Below are 14,354 nucleotides of genomic sequence, written 5' to 3'. Positions count from 1 at the left end.
ACCCTCCAAACATCCCTCTAAGGCCCAGGGGAACGGGGTGAGGTGTCCAGGATTTCAGAGAACACATCCTGGCCTTGCAGAGCAGGAAGGAAGGGGGCATTCTCTCACAATGCATGGGGCCTTTCCTAAACTGCGACCTGCGGTCTTAGGGTTTCATTACCCACATGTGTGGGAGGGCTCTCTGGAGACCAAGACTGAGGTGAAAACAGGGTACCCCCATCTTCGGGCTGCAGGCAGGGAAGAGGAGGGAAGGAGGGCAACCTCCCAGCCAGCAGGGAGAGGCCAACGGAAGAGTGCAAACAGAAGCAGATGGGTGGGCATTGCCAGTGGGCCCACAACAGAGGCCTCCAGGATGTTCTGAACGCTGTGATGTGAGGGACCCAGGAACCAGTGCCCAGCTACTCTCCATTCTAGAAGTACTGGTTCTGTTCGTCGGAGCTGGGGGAGGGGGGGCGTCTCCTGTCTTGTGAAGTGCCAATTCCCCCAGGAAGGGTGTGCTATCAAGAGTTTACGGACCAGCTTCCTGTAGGACAAGGGCTCTCGGGGTTGCTGACAAGCAGGAGGAAAGAAAGAAGGAAGACGGAGAGTGGTGCCTAGTTTATCCCCTTTGCAATTATGCCCTGGCGGCCTGGACAAGTGGTGAAACAGTCTCTTGAAAAGTAATTAAGAAAGGCATGCAAAAATAGCTAATAGTTTTTCCCTTAGACCTGACTTTCATTTACCTACAAGCACCCTCAAAAAAAAAACAGCCCAGATTTGTTTAAAAGAACTGGATGGTCTATAAGGAGGTGGCCAGGCAGGTGGGAGAAGAGCGGCTCAGGCAGGTGTGGAAATGAGATAGAGGAGATGAGGCCACGTGGCCGCAGCAGGGCGGGGAGCCACCTGGAAGGGAGGCCTGGAGGCTGTGGAGGGGGCTGCCAGGAAGGTGGAGGGCCAGCCCAACCTACAGCACGCGCCCAGCCCCATTCCTGGGCTCAGCGGGTTGCAGGGAAAGCCTGGGGCACAGCTCGGGGAGCGCTCTGATCGTTAATAGAAAGGAAAGGTAGAGAATATTGAATTTCTGATTACGCCTGCTGCCTGATGCTCATCAGCTCAGCTCTGAGTCCTCATGGGCCACGGATCATTTTTATGACTGGTGAATAAATGATTATTATCTCCATAATATCCCCAGCAAAAGGGCCCAGCCCTCGGCGGCTCCAGCGCCGTCCCTCAGGGGGTGGGGAAGGGCTGGGCACAGCAGCCGTTTTCTGCTCCACAGTGGCTCTGGGACTTTCCAGTAAAGCCACACCTGAGAAGGTCGTGAGTGCAGACAGCCAGGGCCTCGTGCCCCTCCTGGCCTAGCTGGGAAGGGGCAGGGAGAGGGGTGTGGCGGTGTCCCGGCGGCCTGTAACTGGCACAGTCCCTCTCCACGCCATCACGGCTCTGCCCACGACCCGCATACCCACTGAGGAGGGTGCAGGCTCCCCGCCCCCTCTGAGAGGAGGGAACAGAACCCCTGTCTGAATCGCCCATTTCTCCAGCAGACACCAGGCCCTGCTGCCCGTGGGTGTCCAGCCTGTTAGGCACAGAGGCAGGGCCTCGTCTGAGCTGAGTTGGAGTGATAAGGGGCCGCTTTACTGTTTGTTTGGTAAGCAGATGGGCAAGCACCTTCCTAAATGTGAGCCTGTCACAGCATTTTCTTGTCCTACTGTCCCTCTGGGCACCATCTCTAGACCCAAGGGCAGCGGAAGCCGCAGGCTGCCTGCCGGGGCCAGATAATGCAGGCACAGTGCTGCAGTCACATTTAATTTTCTTAAGCTGTCACATCTCAGCCTTTGGAAGACACCACTCCCTGGAGAAGGGATCTCAGCCTTGTCTTCATGGTCCCCCTTCTGTGCGCCAAATGGCTCCAGTTCCTAACGTCTGCGATGGGTCATCAATTAGCCCGGTGAAGTCAGCAGGGGTGGGGGGGGACTGCCAGCCTGCCTGGCAACAGCTCTTGGGATTCTCCACCCTCCCTTCCTCTATATGCAATTTCAGTTTCAGGATCACCAGCGTCCACCCGACACGAAGAGAAGACCCAGGCCGGAGCTTCCCAAGGCCAACAAAAACCCCTGGGCCCTGGACTGTCTCAGATGCTGGCTCTAAGAAAAAGCAGGGCTTTCTGGTCCCCGTCAGCCTCTTGTGCATGCAGTTTCCTTCCTCTGGTTTTGTAATCTCTGTTAATTGCCAGGCACTTTCCATTGTATGTGACTTCATCGTGGACTCGAGGCTCCGTCAGTTCAGCGAGTGGGGACTGAGCCAAACAGTGTTCTGATCAACTTCACCCTCCCGTGTGTTCTGGGCTCGCTCAGCACAAACAGGCACTGCTTTTCCATGCACGCGGCCGGCTCCCCAGACGAGCCTGAGGCCCCCTCTGCCGGCCGCCGGCCTCCATGGCACCCAGCGACAGGCCCCGCGAGGTGGTGCCCGTCAGGCCATCTGTACCTATGGAAGTAAACTCAGAAAGTTATCAGGCAGTTTTTCTTAGCACCCTACGATAGCTGGGAATGGGAACCCACGCCAGAATTTGTCCGGCTGGTCACAGTTCACTTGGTAACCCCCACTCCGCTAAGCTGACTTAACCAACCTTCTGTGTTTGTGTGCCACTTCACGTACACGGTTGAGATGCGTTCTTGGGAGGCACCACATACTCCGCATGAGGTGTGGCAGCTCCTCCCGCAGGCGCCCGTGAGCCCTGTTGTGTTAGGTCCGTGTTCCGTTTGCTCCTTCACTCAGACATCTCCCTGAGAGGCCATGTTGAACACAGAGCCCTGCACATAGCAACTGCAACTGCTTCTGAATAAATGTGTCAAGGACTCTTTGAATGACTCAGTGGGTGGTTTGTTGCTATGTGGGAGAAAGGTCTGGTCACTGAGCTACTGAAAAATAAAAAAGGCATGCTCTCTTACGGCTCACTGGGCCAGTCACCGGTGTCTCTCAGAAGTTGCCCCACCTGGTACCTCTCGTGCCGACTACCTGGTGCCACTGTCTGAACTCCGAGGGGACAGTCCCCCGGCATTGGTAAGCCGGAAATGCTAAGAGCGTCTTGGTGAACACACAACATGCTGATGGTCTCACAGGTAGACCGAGCTACAGGCACATAAGCACCAAGTCAGGCCACACACAGTAAAAATAGACCAATGACCCAAAGGGTGCGTTTTTTGTTTTGTTTTGTTTTGTTTTTTTTTTCTCGTTGCCTCTCAGGGCGGATATCCTGAGGAGTAGGAGTGTGAAGCATTTGCCCCTAGCCTCAGGAAATCCTGACTCCCCAGATGGCCGTTAGAGCAAACACCTCTGTAACCTCCCCCCTCAGAACCAGGAAGAGGCCTAATCAAAGACCTTTCGCTGTCTTTGGAAGGCTTGGGGGCGCGGGAGGGACATTGGCTTCTGTGGTCATCAGCTGGTCTTGAGCAGAGTGAGGCTCGTTGCTGTAGCGTGGCCCGGGGTCTGTGCTGGCCATGCAGGTGTCCCGCCGCCCCCCCTGGTCCTCAACTGAGGTTTGTATACACCTTTCTCCCATGATGCAGCTCGTTTGTGGTCAGCTGTAACAGGTGGTTGTCAGAACCACTGGTGGAAGCCAGGGAAGGCCCCTCTTTCAGGTCACGGGTGGCTTTGTTGTCCCGTCCCAGACAGGTGTCTTCATGCTAACCTGTGGGCACACTCCTCTAACACCCCACCCCACAAGGACCGCCTTCTTTAGGTCCAAACTAAGCCTTCTTTAGGTCCAAACTAAGCCTTCTTTAGGTCCAAACTCCTTGACGGTTCCCTGAGGCCTGGGTCCTCTCCCCCACGGGAGGGCCGTGCACAGGGCCTCCCCCACAGTGGCCCCTTGTCCTCCCGGCACCCCAGGAACTCCCCACACCCCCAGCCTTTGCCTTTCATTCCCTCAGTGGCCACACCTCCCGTGGTCATCCCTCTGTCTGGTCTTCTCTCCCACCTGCGGCACCCAGGCCACGTTCCATCTTCTTCGTTCATCTGTCCTCGTCTAATTGGAACCTCACCTCAAACGCCCCCTTTTCTCAACTCCCGTGGTACTTAAGTATCAGGAAGAACTTGCTGGTATTTTTGTCTCTGTGACTCTCTACTAAATCCTTTCAGGAGATGTACTGAGGTGAGAGAGGACGTGTCCCCCATAGACTTTAGCTCTTGAGCTCTGGGCCTGACTGTGTGCTCTTCTTTAACCCTCTGACAAATTACCCCACCTCAGTGGTTCCCAACTGGAGGGCAATTTTGCAGTGTCCGGAGACTTTTTTCGTTGTCAACGGTGGGATGGCGCCCACAGCCTCTGTTGTGCACAGGCTTAACTTCCTACAGTGCACGGGGCAGGCCCTCCAGCAAAGGGTTATCTGACCCCAAATGTCAATAGTGCCAAAAAGTGAGACACCCTGCCCGACCTCCAGTCTCCCCACTTGTAAAGGAGGAAGGTTGTGAACAAACCAACTGAAACGATGTGTGTGAAAACATCATCTGTTTTCTAGCTCTTTCTATCTGGCTCTCCACCCCTTACCACGCAGTGTCTCTTTCTGCAAAGTCGGGACAGTGTGAGGATAACAGCCAACCTTGAAGGAACACTTATTATGGATTATCTCACCTGATCTTCCCGGAAACCAACTGTACAGCCACAAGTATGGGCCCTGCTTTCCAGAAGGGAAAACGGATGCTTACAGCCCCGAGGAGGCCGCCAAGGAAGGGCTCACACCCAGCGGTGCAGCTGGGACTTCTGAGCTCACACTCTAACCATTCGTTGGGTCACCTCGAGACGATCGTAAAAGCATTCGAAACGTAGGACTGTACAAGTGTGATTGTGGTTCTCTCTCTTTCTCTCTCTCGTGCTGCCTCCTCCCACAACACGGTGTCGGGCATGCAGCGGAGACACAATAAATCCTTGCAGATTAATTCAATATGGATTCCTCTGGTGAGTCAGGAGAGGCTGAAAAACTGAGGGGTCCTGTGGGGCCTGCAAGCTAAATTACTAGGAACTTAGAGAGTGCGGGGAGCTGGGAAGAGTTTCAGTGGCCCTAGAGGAGCCTGAGACCTTGTGAGTAGGACAGCTCACAGCCCATGCCCGGCCTGACCACCACAGGGACATGCAGGCCCTGTGCACTTTACCAGTGCACCTGTTCAGGCCGCTAGCGAATGGAATCAGCGACCCGGGGCCCAGGGCGGCCTTCTCCGTGGGGGCGGCAGTGCTCTCAACCAAGGTTGAAGACCACGAGCTTGCAGGACTGGGCACGACAGTGTGACGTCCACAGCACGACTGTCCCCTGCAGTGATGCCTTGCTCTCCATTGAGAAGGCTTTTAATCTCCGGGGGAGAGGCTACCAGCTGCCTTGTGGGGACACATATGACCATGAGGATGGAAGGCCTAGCCTCAGCTGTACACCATCCACCAAATCAGAGTTAACTCTTGTCTTCCTGTATTTAATGGCACATGAAGTCATTGTGACTTGCCTATTGTGACCTGGCCGGCTTTGAGGAACAAAGTTCCTCATCACCATTCCATCACTTCCTCTTTGTTTTTCCATTTTGGGAAGTGCGAGATTAAATCTGTATCTGAAAATCTCTTTCCAAGGTTCTCCTCTGAAAATAATTCTGAGATTAAGAATGGTTCTTCTCGTGCCCTGGGCATTAAAGCCTGTAAGACTAATGACGTTCACAAAATTCTCCGAGCAACGTGCAGGAGGCAACCTAGTCCTTCTGGTAGGAAAAACATCAGTCCAACAAGAAGATGACATATTGCCTGTTCCCCTGTAAATAAAACGGGCCACATCAGTTTCTCTTCTGCCTGTGAATGATGACCAATTTATCAAGTATACACTGAATAATGATTTCCATGGGGACAACCGCTCTTAATGATAAAGTGTTACTGCTCCAGCTGCATTATTATAAACAGCATTCAATTTATGGAGTTAGGAAGCAGATGCATTTCTCAGTAATGTGTCACCATTATCTAGAACCAGCCATAAAATCTAGGCTGTCATATATTTTCTGGCTGCAAACTTTAGGCAATTAATATTCCTATAAAAGTCTTGATCACAAGCCCAATTTAGAAATTAGTTGCTCAATATGATGATTAAATTTCGGAGCTGGAACTTGCCGTGGCCAAATGTGAATAGCCAAATGTGACAAATCTTATACAACTTTTCAGACGGAAGGAACTGTTTGAGACATTGGGGATTTTTGGTGAATTTCAAATGAGGCACCTTCACCTTAGGAAAGTGCCACAATCTTGCTCGGCCTTCCAGAGGAAGATGAGTCACTGGTATTTTCCTGCATCAAATACCATGGCTGTTCCCTAGGCCTGAGTCAGTGTTATGGAGGTGGCAAATGCATGCCCAGATGGATGCCACACCTTGATGGATGGCGGAATCTCAACACTGCTGCCCAGGAGGGCTTAGATGGCACCCCCTTCTTTTTCCCCAGCTCAGAGAAGGCATATAAAGCTGCCAGGACCCTAGATGTGAAGTAAGAGACACAAAATCTGGGAGAATAAAGGTTGGAATGATACCCGAAAACACGACTCTCTAGAGTATAGAGTCCATATCATATACCAGACCATGAGTGGAAAGAGTGACAAGGGCTTGGGACATTTTCACTGACTAATCAGGTACTTTAAATACACGGGCAAGGCCATGCTTGAAATTGTAATCCATAATATGTCAGCAAAACAGTTTTGTTTTATCATTTAGTTTGCAAAACCTATTTCAGCATTCAGGTCACATTGAACTATGTCATTTGTTTCCTGAGTCATTTCAAAAGAGCTGTCTTTTGTGTATCTGCAGGCTACCCAGGACGGTGATGAATTCCAAAGATGAATTTCACTATATTGAACATGGCCCATTGCATTTAAAATTAAAGAGCTGAGAAGAAACCACCACTCGCTGATGGTAAATGTCTGGGGAAATGAACACTCATACATACTCTCATGAAGGTACACACTGTTATGTTATGAAACTTGGGGAAGACAATCTGGCAATAAGTTTCAAAACCTATATCTTTTGACCTGGCCATTTCACTTCCAGGAATTTACCCTAAGGGAAAGAGTTAGTTAATAGCTTTTTTTTTTTTTTTTTCCTTTTTGCCATTGAGTTGTATGAGCTCTTTATATATTTTGGATATTAGCCCCTTACCAAACATAGGGTTGGCAAATATTTTCTTCCATTCTGGGTGTTGCCTTTTTGTTTTATTGATAGTTCTTTTGCTATGCAAAAGCTTTTTAGTTTGATGGTCCCATTTGTTTATTTTGGCCTTTGGTGCTCTTGCGTATGGAATCAGATCCAAATTAATATCACGGAGACTGGTATCAAGGAGCTTACTGCCTATGTTTTCTTCTAGGAGTTTTATGGTTTCAAGTCCTACATTCAAGTCTAATCCATGTTGAGTTTATTTTTGTGTATGGTGTAAGAGAGTGGTCCAGTTTCATTCTTTTGCATGTAGCTGTCCAGTTTTCCCAGCACCATTTATTGAAGACACGGTCTGTTCCCCATTGTATAGTCTGTCCTCCCTTATCATAGATTAATTGATCATTTATGTTTGGATTTGCTTCTGGCCTCTCTATTCTGTTCTATTGATCCATGTATCTTATCTGTTTTTGTGCAAGTACCATACTGTTTTGATTACTATAGCTTTGTAGTATAGTTTAAAATCAGGGAGCCTGACACCTCCAGCTTTGTTCTTCTTTCTCAAGGTTGCTTTGGCTCTTCAAGTTTTTTGTGGTTCCATAAAAATTTTAATATTTGTTGTGTTTGTGTGAAAATTGCCATTGGTATTTTGATAGGGATTACCTTGAATCTGTACATTGTTTTGGGTAGTATGGACATTTTCACAATGTTAATGCTTCCAATCATGAGCATGGAACGTCTTTTCATTTGTTTGTGTCTTCTTTGATTTCTTTCAACAGTGTCTTACAGTTTTCAGAGTATAGGTCTCTCACCTCATTGGTTAAATATATTCCTAGAGATTTTATTCTTTCTGACACAGTGGTGAATGGGATTGTTTTCTTAATTTCTTTTCCTGATAGCTCATTATTAGTGTATAAAAAAGCAACTGGTTTCTGTGTATTATTTTTTTACCCTGCAACTTTGGTGAATTAATTTATCAGTTCTAATGGGGTTTTTGTCTTTGTTTTAGTCTTTAGAGTTTTATGTATAGTATCATGGTCATCTGCAAATAGTGACAGTTTTACCTCCTCCTTTTACCAATTTGGATGCCTTTATTTTTCTTGCCTAGTTGCTCTGGCTAGGACTTCCAAGGCTGTGTTGAATAAAAGAGGCAAGGGTGGGCATCCTTGTCTTGTTCCTGATCTTGGGAAAAGCTTTCAGCTTTTCACTGCTGAGTATGATAGCTTTGCACTTGTCATATATAGGCTATATCTATATCATCTATATCTTTATCTCAAGATATACATTTCCTCTATACCTGTTTTGTTGGGAGGTTTTTTTTTTATTATCATAAATGGGTATTGGATTTTGTCAAATGCTTTTCTGCATCTATTTCAATGATTATGCGATCTTCATCCTTCATTTTGTTAATGTGATATATCATGTAGATTGATTTGCAGAAGTTGGAACATCCTTGCGTTCCCGGAATAAATCCCATTTGATCATTCTTTTAATGTATTATTGAATTGGTTTGCTACTATCTTGTTGACAATTTTTGCATCTATGTTTATCAAGGATATTGGCCTCTAAATTTTGTGTGTGTGTGCATGGCATCTTTGGTTTTGATATGAGGGCATTGCTGACCCATTAAAGTGAATTTGGAAGCGTTCCTTTTTCTTTGATTACTTTAGAATCATTTGAGAAGGATAGTATTCACTCTTCTTTGAATGTTTGGTAGGATTCACCAGGGAAGCTGTCTGGTCTTCGACTTTTGTTTGTTGGGAGTTTTCTGATTACCGATTCAGTATCATTACTAGTAATTGGTCTGTTCGGATTTTCTATTCCTTCATAATTAAGTCTTGGAAGACGATGTGTTTCTAGGAATTTATCCATTTCTTCTAGGTTGTCCAAATTTTTAGCGTATAATTTGTTCACAGTAGCCTCTTACGATCCTTTGTATTTCTGTGGTATCCGTTGTAACTTCCCTTTCATTCTGTATTTCATTTGGGCCCTCTCTCCTTTTTTTCTTGATGACTCTGTCAAAAGGTTTGTCAACTGTGTTTATCTTTTCAGAGAATCAGGTCTTAATTTCATTAATCTTTTCTAAGTTTGTCGGTTTGTTGTCTCTATTTCATTTATTTCCACTCTGATTTTTATTTTAATTTCCTTCCTTCTACTAACCTTGGGCTCTTTTTTTTTTTTTTTCCTAGTTCCTTTAAGTGTAAAGTTAGATTGTTTATTTGAAAAAGTTTTTGTATTTGTTTCTTGAGGTGGGTTCATATTGTTACGAACTTTCCTCTTGGAACTGTCTTTGCTGTGTCCCATAAATTTTGGAATTTTGTGTTTCCACTTTCATTTGACTCAAGATATTTTTTGATGTTCCATTTGCATTTCATTTCTTCATTGACCCATTGGTTATTTAGTCTTCATGTGCTCGTGTTTTTTCCATTTCTCTTCTTATAATTGATTTCTAGTTTCCTGCTATTGTGATTGGAAAAGATGTGTGATATGATTTCAGTCTTCTTGAATTTATTGAGACTTGTCTTGTGGCCTAACATGTGATCTATCCTGAAGGATATTTGTGTGCACTTGAAGAATGTATGTTCTGCTGTTTTTGGACAGAATCTTATGTAAATATCTATTAAGTCCGTCTGGTCTAATGTGTCATTTAAGGCTATTTTCTTGCTGATTTTTTGTATGGATGAAATATCCATTGTTGTAAGTTGGGTATTTAAGTCCCCTAGTATGATTGCATTGCTGTCAATTTCTCCCTTTATGTCTGTCGATATTTGTTTTATATATTTAGCTGTTCCTCTTTGGGGTGTGTAAATGTTTACAAATGTTATATCTCCCTGTCAGATTCACCCCTTTATCATTATGTAATTCTTTCTTTGTCTTTGGTTACAGTCTTTGTCTTCAAGTCTCTTTTTCCTGATATTAAGTATCACTATGGCAGTTTTCCTTTCATTCTCATTTGCATGGAGTATCTTTTTCCATCCCTTCACCTTCAGTGTGTCTTTAGCTCTGAAGTGAGTCTCTGCTAGGCAGCATATGGATGAGTCAAAGGTTTCTATCCATTCAGCCACCCTTTGTCTTTTAACTGGAGAACTTAGTCTATTTACATTTAAATCAACTATTGATAGGCATATACTTCTTGCCATTTTGTTAATTGTTTTCTGTTTGTTTTGTAGTTTTTCTCTTCCTTCTCTTGCTTTCTTCTCTTGCGGCTTGATTTTTTTTTTTTTTTTTTAGTGTTATGTTTAGATTCCTTTCTAATTATTTTTTGTGTATCTACTATAGGTTTTTGGTTTCTGGTTATGATGAAGCTCATGTGTAACTACCTATTTAGATAGCAGCCTATTTTAAGTTGATAGTCACTTCAGTTTGACTGCATTGTAAAAGCACTACATTTTTTACTCCCCTGCCCCATGTTTTATGTTTTTGACATATTTGACATATTTTTATTTTGTGTATCTCTTAGCTAATTATTGTAGTCATACTTTTTACTACCCTTTTCTTTTAAGCTTCATACTAGCTTTATAAGTGGTTGATCCACTGCCTTTACTGTATTTGCCTTCACCAGTGAGATTTTCTTTTTCATATATTTATTTCTAGTTATGACCCTTTCTTTTTAGCTTAAAGAAGTCCCTTTAACAATTCTTGTAAGGCCAGTTTTGTGGCGATAAACTCCCTTAGCTTTTTCTTGTCTGGGACACTGTTTATCTCTCTTTCAATTCTGAATGATTACCTTGCCAGGGGGAGTATTCTTGGCTGGAAGGCTTTTAGCATTTTGAATATATCATGTTTCTCTCTTCAAGCCTGCACTATCTGCTGAAAAATCTGATAGTCTTATGGGATTTCCTTGTATGTAACTAGTTGTTTTTCTCTTGCTGCTTTTAAGATTCTCTCTTTATATTTAACTTTAACGTTTTTAATTATAATGTGTCTTGGGGTGGAACTTTTGGGGTTCCTCTTGTTTGGGATCCTGTGCCTCCTGGACCTGCTTGTCTGCTTTCTTCGCCAGGTTAGAGACGTTTTCAGCCATTATTTCTTCAAGTAAGTATTCTGCCCCTTTCTCCCTTCTCCTTCAGGAGAATGTTAACATGCTTGTTGTTTTCCCACAGATGACTTAAGCTGTCCTTATTTTAAAAATTCTTTTTTTTTTCTTGTTGTTATTTTGTTTGGATAATACCCACTACCTTATCTTCCAGGTCACTGATCTGTTTGGTATCATCTAGTCTGCGGTTGATTACTTCTAGTGTATTTTTTAGTACAGTTATTGTATTCTTCAGCTCTGTGAGCTTCCTGTTTGGTACTTTCTTATATTTTCTCTCTTTATTGAAGTTCTCGCTGTGATCATTTATTCCCTTGAGTTTGGTGAGCATCTTTATGGCCGTTAATTTGAACTCTTTTTTTTTTTTAATGTTTATTTATTTTTGAAGGAGAGAGACAGAGCATGAGTGGGGAGGGATAGAGAGAGAGGGAAACACAGAATCCGAAGCAGGCTCCAGGCTCTGAACTGTCAGCACAGAGCCCGACTCAGGGCTTAAACTCACGAGGCGTGAGATGGTGACCTGAGCTGAAGTTGGACGCTTAACCGACCGAGCCACCCAGGTGCCCCCATTAATTTGAATTCTTAATCAAGTATATTTACCAGGTAAATTACTTATTCCATTTTGTTAAGTTTTTTTCTTTTTTTCTGAGATTTTATCTTGTTCCTTCATCTGGAACAATCCCTTTGTTTCCTCATTTGCCTGATTGTGTTTGTTTCTGTGTGTTATGTGAAACAGTTCTCTCTCCCTCTGTATGGGAGATGAACTTTATTCTTTAACCTTGCCTTGGTTCTTAGGTGTCTCTTCAGTTATGTCTCCAAGTATTTCAGACTCTTGGGGTTCAGAAAGGCAACCCCACCCCGCGACTTGAGCCTCGTGCTCAAGGGGCATCCCCTGTGTGGGTCGTGGTGCCTGTTGCCTTCCGTGGGGTCATGGGAGCAGTGCAGGCTGGGGGTGGGCTGTTTGCCCAGGACTGTTAGGTAGGTAGAGTGAGGGTATAAAAATGGCACCCGCCAGGGCAGCATCAGCACCAGCACCAGTAAGATAGAGGGAGCCCATGAAAATGGCATCTGCCAGTGTTCCCTCCCGACAGACTTCTGCTCGGGGAGCTTCTTAGCAGTTCTTTTTATGGTCAGGTGATCTTGAGCAGAACCAGTAAGAGAGGAGTCTGGCCTGGGGAGCTGGGGCTGGTGATCTTCATCCATCTAGTTGGTGATTCCATGAGACCCAGACAGAAGCCGTGGCAGGGTGAGGATCACCCATATCCATCCACATGTGTGTATGTGCCTGCTGGCTAGCGTCTGTCCCAGTGTGAACGTGCACGTGCATGCAAGCCTGTGTGCCAGCCAGAGTCCAGACTGGGAGGATGCTGCTCTGTTTTGACACCAGGGGTGGTAAACCCAGGATGAGGCAGCTGTGGGTACCACTGCTTTGTTCTCTGTATCTTCATAAACAACGATTTCCTCTTTTCTTGGTATTGAGCGCTCAGTTCCTGAGAGTTGTGGGGCTTGTTTAGGGGGCCATGTAATTGCATCATGCCCTCCCCCATGCAAATTCCCTCCAGTGCTTCTCAACAGAGGTGGTATTGGCGTGAGAGCAAGAAAAATATTTTTGGCACGGGACTGACCCAACACTGAAGCATTGTTAGAGTTTTCCCGGCCCTCCAGATGAATATGAGTAGGATGCTTTCTGACCCTGTGATAATCAACAATGCCCCTGCCGTTCTTCCAAAGCTACTGCAGCCGCCTTTCTGAAATCAGAGGTTTACTCTCCAAATAGAATTAGATTGATTCTTAAAGACTTTGGACCTGACTTTTCTCTTAGTCTGTGACCTTTTCTCTAGGAGAGTGACTTCGAATAACCACACATTTGTATGATGGCTTTCCTGTTTGTTATTCCCAGCTTTATAATACCCCATACCTCAGATAAGAACCTATCTCTGTGTCTACGGGAACTTGTGGCCTTGACCTATTTTGTGATGTCGTGAATCTTGGATTATTAAAGGATGTGTCAAGACTCAAATATCTTAACTCATTCATTCATTCAGTCAGTCATACTTGTTAAGGACCTACTACCGCGTTAAGGTTCTGGGATAGAGAGAAATCAATGAAGCGATCACACTAATAATACACAATTGCAAACCCAGGTTCGTGCTCTGAGGAAGGGAAAGAATAAGGTTAAAGGGGAATTTGTTATAAAGGAACCACGTCGCCTAAGTAGTCAAAGAAGGTTTTTGGTAAAATGATGCTGCAATAGAGACCTGAGGGTCATGCAGGGGCTAGCTAGACGAAGGGGTGGTTGTCATGGCATTTGATCATTCTAGATGGAAGAACCAGCATGTGCAAAAGGCCTATTTGAGAGGATCACTGGGGCACGGGAGAAATTAGAGAGGCCAGTGTGGCTGGAGCACAGAGAACAGGGGCATTTGAATAGAGGCCTTATGGGCTTGTTAGAGAATTGGTTTTCATTTTAAGAGCGATAGGAACCCCTTGGTGGGCTTTAGAACAGGGAGTACTAAGATCAGCCATGCTTTTTGGAAAGATCCTTACGGATGCAGTGTGGGAGGCAGGTTGGAAGAGGATCTGGCTGGATCCAAAGAGGTGGCCGCCAGAGTCATCCAGTGAGAGAAAAAGACAACGTGGACTAAGGCGGCAGCCGCGGAAGTGGTGAGCAGTGGCTGGATGGACAAAATGGTTCGTTGGCCGTGATGGGTTGGTCTGGGTGGTGATATTAAAGGAAATGGGATGACTTAGTTTCTTGCTTGTGGTACTTCAAAGATGGATGTTGATGTCATTTCCTGATGTGGAACCTCAGAAGGGGTCCGGTGGGGCTGGCAGCCAGGGTTTACTCAAGTAAACCATGAATTTGCTTTTGGACAATTTGGGTTTGAAGCATCTGAGGCAATCTGAGGAAAAGTCAAATAGGGAAATGCCTGGGGAGGGGAAGAGATGGTAACAGGGTGGAGACCAGAGGAGATATCATAGCATTCTGCTTACAGATCTTTGTAAACATTTATTTCTGTCTTGTTTTCCTTTTCTTGATGGTTCTGTCAGATGCCAGGGTGGCCGTCCGGTGTGACAAGTAGTGAGAGGTGCTCGAGGGTCTCTGTGTCATCTCTTGAGAAAACAAAAAAGAACTTATACTTCTCTTTAAAGATTGGATTCAAAGTAGGATTAAAAGT

The sequence above is a fragment of the Panthera uncia genome, chromosome B4, assembly GCF_023721935.1.
Source record: "Panthera uncia isolate 11264 chromosome B4, Puncia_PCG_1.0, whole genome shotgun sequence".
NCBI classification, from domain to species: Eukaryota; Metazoa; Chordata; class Mammalia; order Carnivora; family Felidae; genus Panthera; species Panthera uncia.
The sequence above is the reverse complement of the archived record's forward strand: the minus strand, read 5'-3'. Positions refer to the sequence as shown.